Source organism: Bos indicus, chromosome 1, assembly GCF_029378745.1.
Source record: "Bos indicus isolate NIAB-ARS_2022 breed Sahiwal x Tharparkar chromosome 1, NIAB-ARS_B.indTharparkar_mat_pri_1.0, whole genome shotgun sequence".
NCBI classification, from domain to species: domain Eukaryota; kingdom Metazoa; phylum Chordata; class Mammalia; order Artiodactyla; family Bovidae; genus Bos; species Bos indicus.
The window spans coordinates 14086605-14095323 of record NC_091760.1 but is presented as its reverse complement, the minus strand read 5'-3'; the positions used below and the strand labels follow the sequence as shown (position 1 = coordinate 14095323).

General features: G+C 38.2%; 1 pseudogene; it reads right to left on the bottom strand.

Moving 5' to 3' along the window:
• Positions 1–2265: 2265 nt before the first annotated feature.
• LOC109563858 (ATP-binding cassette sub-family F member 2 pseudogene) lies at positions 2266–3612 on the bottom strand (annotated as a pseudogene).
• Positions 3613–8719: the final 5107 nt, after the last annotated feature.

The window sequence follows — 8719 nt, the reverse complement described above, 5'->3', positions numbered from 1 at the left end:
AATATGACTGAGCAACTGAACTGAACTGATGTATCTCAATGCAGCAGAGGAGTGTGAGGTAGTCAGTGAGTTTGGAATAGAAATTATGGTAGAGACATAAAATTAAGCAAGATAATTATTAGTACCAAGAAAATAAGCATTTTTCATGGAAATAAATAATCATGTTTTGCTGTGTGGTTGCATTTTTGAATAGCATTTACATACTCATAACATAAATCTTGAATATTTATCTAAACAACATTTTCATAAAATGTTCTTGGAAAGATGGACTGAGAAGAAGAATGTGTTGTATCATAAATGAGAGATAAATCATCATGAGCACCAGGAGGCAAAGTTTAGTTTTTCCATTCTGATGTCTCAATTTGGTATTTCAATCTGAGAAAAAATGGTGGAATTATGTAAACATGGCAATATTCCTTACCTAATACTAATTTAGAGTGAAATGGGAAAAACATGAAAAAATACATCTTTCCTATAGTTTACACTTTCAAAACAAAGTAAATGCAGTTTTTGGCCTCAGTTCTCTTCTTTATTTCAAGCCCTCAAGATTTTCTACCAACCTGATAATGGAGTTATCCAGACTAAATGTTTCTCATTCCTCAATTACTTTATGATTATTTGCCTGGATACTTTCATTATAATTTTATTGGTAAGATAGTTAACTAGGAGTGTAATAAATATAGAGCAGTTTTAATGTGGGTTTGGTCTTTGCTTGTTCTGAGTCCAATTGGTATCTTGGCTGTTCTCATACTGAAGTCATAGCAATGTAAGCTATTCCAGTAGTTTGAAAAACAAAATAATGTAGACTACTCCAGTGGTTTGAAATGTTGTTTGACAGAAAGCAAAACAAAAACAAAAACTATGTTTCTGATCTTTCTCACAAATCTTTACTTTCTAATTGGAAATGGTGATGGTATTCACCTCACTGAAAGTCAGGTTTTAGCTCTAAGTTAATTTCTACACTCATCTTCCAACTCCTGTACCCCTGTTCCTTCCACTAACAGAGACAAGCATGTTTATCTCAGAGCACCAAATTTTGCCATTTGCAAAATGAGAGGAATAGAAAAGTGAAAGTCACTCAGTTGTGTCTCACTCTTTTCAATCCTGTGGACTATACAGTCCATGGAATTCTCCATGCCAGAATCCTGGAGAGTGTAGCTGTTCCCTTCTCCAGGGGATCTTCCCAACCCAGGGAACTGTTATATAATTTAGAATGCTACTTTTAGCATCAACATATGCTATTCTAAAGTTAGTAATTAATAAGATAGACCATACATCTGCTCTTTCATAAATTAAAGAAAGTATATAATTTCAAAATATATTTGAAAAGCTGTATAAAATTGTGCATGTGTGTGTGCTCAGTCATGTCTGACTGAGCCTTCCAGGTTCTGTTGTCCGTAGAATTTTCCAGCCAAGAATACTCAGGTGGGTTGCCATTTCCTCCTCCAGGGGGTCTTGCAGACCCAGGGCTCAAACCAACATCTCCTGAGTCTCCTGCATTGGCAGGTAGATTCTTTGAATTTTACAAACATACAAGGGTTTTGTTAACTCCATCAACACAGAATATAGTAAATCATGTAGGTATAAATTTAGACATTAAAAAGTTTAAAATGAAAAGACAAGTAAATAGCTTCTTGATTTCCTGGATGTTATTTTAACATTGTCATATGTGCAGCTATAACTAAAATAGCTTTACATCAAAGACATGATTCTTTATGAAAAGTTTAAAGTTTAAATAAAATATATTTACATTTTAAATTTATAAAATTCAAAAATGTTTTAAAAATTATTTTTAAAAAGTATACTCAATATGAAATTTTAATTGGAAAAACAGATATCTCATTTAGAAAATATATTTGAAGGTATATATTTGTTAACTAAAATTTTATATCTCACATGTTGGATGATAAGCTTTTGAATACAAGACCACTTATCAAGCATTTTCTGACTGGATTTTTTTCTTTTTTTTTTAATCTTTCTTTCTTTTCTGGGGGATGCTTTATAGATGTCACACATGTTTAAAAGTTACACCCTTAAATAATTACATTGTAGTCAGAACCAGCAAAAAGCTGGCACAAACAGCCAGCCAAGCCCAGACATGGACAGATGTATCTGGAAGGACAGGAGATGGACAGGTACTGTCCAGCTGTAGATAAGATCAGAGTGCAGCTAAGGCTAATGTTGACAGGGGAGGGGCTGGGGAATAGTATTTCAGCAATGCAGGAGTACAACCCCAGGAGCCTGGCCTAAGGGGCCGGCAAGGGGTCACATGTTGTGGGTCCTCCTTGTGAGCTGGGGCTCCTTGCCCACCAGCTTGGACTTGAGGTTCTTCTTGTAGACCATGATGTCTCTGGGCCACCTGGTGATTGTCTACTTTTCACAGAACTACAATTCTTGTGCAACTTGCTGATGGAGTTTGAAACCATGACTGATCAGCATCACACAACCCTCAAATGGTATCAATATCCAGGTTCATCCAAGAAGAGCATGTAGGGGTTCTGCCAGGCCAGACACTCTCAAGACTTCTGCCTATCAGATAGGTTCTGGACTGGGATGACCTGCTGTTTCCCAATGAGACCAGTTGTACAGTCATCTTCATTTCTTTCTTCACCTTGTTCTCTGGATAGCATTCATCATGTACTCCAAAGGCAAAAGATCTAAGTCCACCTGCTCTTATAAATGCTGATGGTAATGTACTCTCTTGACATGAGAGTGTTTTCAGGACATTCTGTCTGCAATTAGTAGCTCTCCACTGATCAGCTTCAGAAGAGTTGACATCTCTGTTCCATTAGGCCCCACCAAAATCATTCATGTGTCAAAACTGACATGTAATTTTAGACTGTTGAAGAGGCAAGTCCTGTCTTTTGTTTATTTGAAGTGACATTTTGCACCATGATAATGGGTGGAGGGATCATTCCACATGGTGAGAAATAAAATGACAGTGTCTTGTCACTCACAGCTCTCTCTGTCAGTCCTGATGTCATCATTTTCTGTAGTGTCTTCTCCTTGCCGTGTGTCTGCTGAATAGCTTGGCATTGCCATGACTGAGCCAAACAGTATAATTCTTCATGTATGCAATTTGATTCTGCTCCCTGTGAAACCTCTTCATCTGATTCTCTTTCACCTCCGGCCATGTCCTCACATACTGACCACAATTACCCACAAGTGTTTAATGTTGTTGATACAGACATCATTGAGAAAGTCCTGGGAATGGGAGATGAGGACCTAGATGTGCTTAAAAGCATTTAGTTCTTTTTAAACACACACAAGCATTGAGGTCCAGGTAGTTGGTGGGCTCATCCAGGAGCAGCATGAAGCACTAAATAATTAAGAAGGATTTTGACGATAAAGAGTTTTTTGTTTTGTTTTGTTTTTTGCATGTGCTCATCTTTACCAATCCCCTGACCCAGTGTAGTACAACACAATCAGAAGGAAACCTCCCAGTTACTGGCTCCTGGAAAAAGTGGAAACTTTATCTAATGTTTTGAATGTTTCTTGTGTCTGCCCAAAGGACTGGTTATTGTATGTATCACTTGAGTTGGACGGCTTGGGGGAACTATTGATGTAATTTAGGTTAGACCTTGAAGACCTGTAACCTGGGGCATTAGAGCAGCAGGGAGTATGAAGCTCTATAGGGAGGCAATGGAGGGAGCAAACAATGCTAGATATAGTAACTCAATAGAAATGGAAGGCAAGTGCTACTGAGGGTGAGCATTTTGTTGTTCAGTGGCTAAGTCGTGATCAACTCTTTGCAACCCCATGGACTGCAGCACACCAGGCTCCTTTGTCCTTCACTATCCCCCTGAGTTTGCTCAAACTCATGTCCACTGAGTCGGTGTTGCCGTCCAACTCTCTAATCCTTTATTGCCCAGTTCTTCTCCATCCCTCAATCTTTCCCAAAATCGTGGTCTTTTCCAATAAGTCAGCTCTTTGCATCAGGTGGCCAAAACATTGGAGCTTCAGCTTCAGCATCAGTCTTCCAATGAATATTCAGTGTTGATTTCCTTTAACATTGACAAACTTGATCTCCTTGCTGTCCAATGGACTCTCAAGAGTTTTGTCCAGCACCACAAATCGAAAACATCAGTTCTTTGGTGCTCAACTTTGTTTGTGGCTTAACTGTCACACCCATATATGACTATTGGAAAAAGCGTACTTTTGACTATATAGACCTTGGTTGGTAAATTGATGTCTGTTTTTAACGTGCTGTCTAGTTTTGTCATGGCTTTTCTTCCAAGGAACAAGTATCTTTTAATTTTGTGGCTACAGTCATGGTCACAGTGATTTTGAAAACCAAGAAAATAAAATCTGCCAATGTTTCCACTTCTTCCCCATCTATTTGCCATGAAGTAATAGGCAAATTCAAGGGATTAGATCTGATAGTCAGAATGCCTGAAGAACTATGGACAGAGGCTTGTGACATTGTATAGGATGCAGGGATCAAGACCATTACCAAAAGAAGCAATGTAAAAGTCAAAATGGTTATCTAAGGAGGCCTTGCAAATAGCCATGAAAAGAAGAAAAGTGAAAGGAGAAAAGGAAAAGGGAAGAAAAGGGAAAAGAGAAAGGAAAATATATACCCATTTATGCAGAGTTCCAAAGAATAGCAAGGATAAATAAGGAAGCTTTCCTCAGTGATGAATGCAAAGAAATAGAGGAAAACAATGGAATGGGAAAGACTAGAGATCTCTTCAAGAAAATTAAAGACACCAAGGGAAATTTTCATGCAAAGATGAGCACAATAAGGGACAAAATGGTCCCTAAGAGAAGCAGAAGATATTAAGAAGAGGTAGCAAGGATACACAAAAGCACTATACAAAGACAGTCTTCATGATCCAGATAATCATGATGGTATGATCACTCACCTGGAGCTAGACATCCTGGAAGGCAAAGTCAAGTGGGCCTCAGGAAGCATCACTATGAGCAAAGCTAGAGGAGGTGATGGAATTCCAATTGAGCTATTTCAAATCCTAAGAGATAATGCTGTGAAAGTGCTGCCCTCAATATGCCAGCAAAGTTGTAAAACTCAGCAGTGGCCACAGGACTGGAAAATATCAGTTTTCATTCCAATCCCAAAAAAGGAAATGCCAAAGAACGCTCAAACTACTGCACAATTGCAGTCATCTCAAGCTAACAGATTAATTCTCAAAATATTCCAAGATAGGCTTCAACAATATGTGAACTGTGAACTTCCAGATGTTCAAGCTGGATTTAGAAAAGGCAGAGGAACCAGAGATCAAATTGCCAACATCCGTCAGGTCATCAAAAAAGCAAGAAAGTTCCAGAAAAACATCTACTTCTGCTTTATTGACTATGACAAAGCCTTTGACTGTGTGGATCACAACACTCTGTGGAAAATTCTTAAAGAGATGGGAATACCAGATCACCTGATCTGCCTCCTGAGAAAACCTGTATGCAGGTCAGGAAGCAACAGTTAGAAGTGGACATGAAACAGCAGACTGGTTCCAAATTGGGAAAGGAGCATGTCAAGGTTGTATATTGTCACTTTGCTTATTTAACTCATATGCAGAGTACAACATGAGAAATGCTGAACTGGGTGAAACAAGCTGGAATCAAGATTGCTGGGAGAAATATCAATAACCTCAGATATGCAGATGGCACCACCCTTATGGCAGAAAGTGAAAAAGAACTCCAAAATCACTGCAGGTGTTGGCTGCTCCATTAAATTAAAAGATGCTTTCTCCTTGGAAGAAAAGTTATGACCAACCTAGAAGGCATATTAAAAAGCAGAGCCATTACTTTGCCAAAAAAATGTCCGTCTAGTCAAAGTATGGTTTTTCCAGTAGTCACATATGGATGTGACAGTTGGATGATAAAGAAAGCTGAGCACCAAAAAATTGGTGCTTTTGAACTGTGATGTTGGAGAAGACTCTTGACAGTCCCTTGGAGAGCAAGGAGATCCAGCCAGTCCATCCTAAAGGAAATCAGTCCTGAATATTCATTGGAAGGACTGATGCTGAAGCTGGAACATGATGGGAAGAACTTATTCATTTGAAAAGACCCTGATGCTGGGAAAGATTTAAGGAAGGAGCAGAAGGGGATGACAGAGGATTAGATGGTAGGGTGGGCATGAGTTTGAGTAAGCTGCAGGAGTTGGTGATGGACAGGGGGGCCTGGCAGTGCTGCAGTTCATGGGGACGCAAAGAGTTGGACACTACTAAGGGACTGAAATTAACAGAACTGAAATGAACAGGGAAATGAAGGTAGTTAAAAGTAGCTGTATATGCCAGAATAAAAACAGATGTTCACATTCAGGAAAGACACATGACTAGAAAAGTTTTGAGAGGTAATGGAAACTCTAGCTGTGCTGATTGGTGAAGAGACTCATTTTGCAAAAACATGGTTTGTAAAGACTAGGAGAAGACCCTCTTTTTTATTATTATTAATATCATGAATCATATGTGTACAGATAGGGAAATATGAAACAACTAAAAAAGCAAAGTAAATCTCCACAGACTGATCTACAGAATATGTATCTCTAAATTACTGAACAAAGAAACTAAAATTTCTGCATAAATAATGTTCAATGAGGGCACAGATTTATGTTTTTAGGCACCTAAACAAAATCAGGAAAATATTGCATAAACAAAAAGATAATTTCAATAAATTTAAACTATCAATATAAAAAAAGAATCAAACAGAAATTTTGGTGCTGATAGATACAATAAGTGAGTTGAAAAAAATCACTAAATTTGCTCAAAGTTAGACTTGACAAGGAATAAATTATTAGCAAACTTGAAGACAAGTTATTTGAAATTATCAACTCAGTTCAGTTCAGTTGCTCAGTCATGTCCGACTCTTTGTGACCGCATGAACCACAACACGTAAGGCCTGCTTGTCCATCACCAACTGCTGGAGTCTACCCAAACCCATGTCCATTGAGTCAGTGATACCATTCAACCATCTCATCCTCTGTCGTCCCCTTCTCCTCCTGCCCTCAACCGTTCCCAGCATCAGGGTCTTTTCAAATGAATCAGCTCTTCTCATCAGCTGGCCAAATTATTGGAGTTTCAGCTTCAACATCAGTCCATGCATGACTACTGGAAATACCATGGCCTTGACTAGACAGACCTTTGTTGATGAAGTAATGTCTCTGCTTTTTAATATGCTGTCTAGGTTGGTCATAACTTTTCTTCCAAGGAGTAAGTGTCTTTTAATTTCATGGCTGCAATCACCATCTGCAGTGATTTTGCAGCCCCCCAAAATAAAGTCAGCCACTGTTCCCACTATTTCCCCATCTATTTGCCATGAAGTGATGGGACCAGATGCCATGATCTTAGTTTTCTGAATGTTGAGCTTTAAGCCAACTTTTTCACTCTCCTCTTTCACTTTCATCAAGAGACTCTTTAGTTCTTCTTTGGGTTCTACCATAACAATGGTGTCATCTGCATATCTAAGGTTATTGATATTTCTCCTGGCAATCTTGATTCCAGCTTGTGCTCCCTCCAGCCCAGCATTTCTCATGATGTACTCTGCATATAAGTTAAATAAGCAGGGTGACAATATACAGCCTTGATGTCCTCCTTTTCCTATTTGGAACCTGTCTGTTGTTCCATGTCCAGTTCTAACTGTTGCTTCCTGACCTGCACACAGGTTTCTCAAGAGGCAGGTCAGGTGGTCTGGTATTCCCATCTCTTTCAGAATTTTCCACAGTTTATTGTGATCCACACAGTCAAAGGCTTTGGCATAGTCAATAAAGCATAAATAGATGTTTTTTTGGAACTCTCTTGCTTTTTCGATGATCCAGTGGATGTTGGCAATTTGATCTCTGGTTCCTCTGCCTTTTCTAAAACCAACTTGAACATCTGGAAGTTCACGGTTCATGTATTGCTGAATCCTGGCTTGGAGAATTTTGAGCATTACTTTACTAGCATGTGAGATGAGTGCATTTGCGTGGTAGTTTGAGCATTCTTTGGCATTTCCTTTCTTTCGGATTGGAATGAAAACTGACCTTTTCCAGTCCTGTGGCCACTGCTGAGTTTTCCAAATTTCCTGGCATTTTGACTGCAGCATTTTCACATTATCAACTCAGAGGAGCAAAAAAACAATGAAAAATTGGAGAAGGAATACTACAATAACTAAAATCAGAAATTAAAGATAATCAATTACAGCCAATGACATAGCAATAAAAGATGTAGAACATGATAAAAAAAGAATAAAAAGTAGAACATGATACTGAGAACAACTGTGTGGCAACAAAGTAGAAAAACTAAATGGATATATTTCTAAAAACACACAACCTACCAGGACTCAATTATGAAGAAATATAATATCTGAGTAGACCTGTAACTTTTAAAGATATTGAATCAGCAATCAAAAACAATCCAACAGAGAAAAGCCCAGGACCAGGTACTTTATTGGTGAATGCTATCAATAAGAGAAATGTAACAATTCTTTTCAAACTCTTCAGAAGAGTTGAAGAGGAGTAAACATTTTCAGTCTTATTCTGTAAGGCCAGCATTACCATGACATCAAAGCCAGACAAGGATATCATACAAAAATAAAACTACAAATCAACATCCCTAATTAATATTAATATAAAACCTCAATAAAACATTGGCAGATTGAATTCAACAGAGCATTTAAAAGATTTTGTGCCATGATTAAGTGGGATTTTTTTTCCCCTAAAATGAAAAGATTTTTCAACATGTGAAAATCAGTGAATGCACTGTTCCATACTAATAGAGTGAGGACAAAA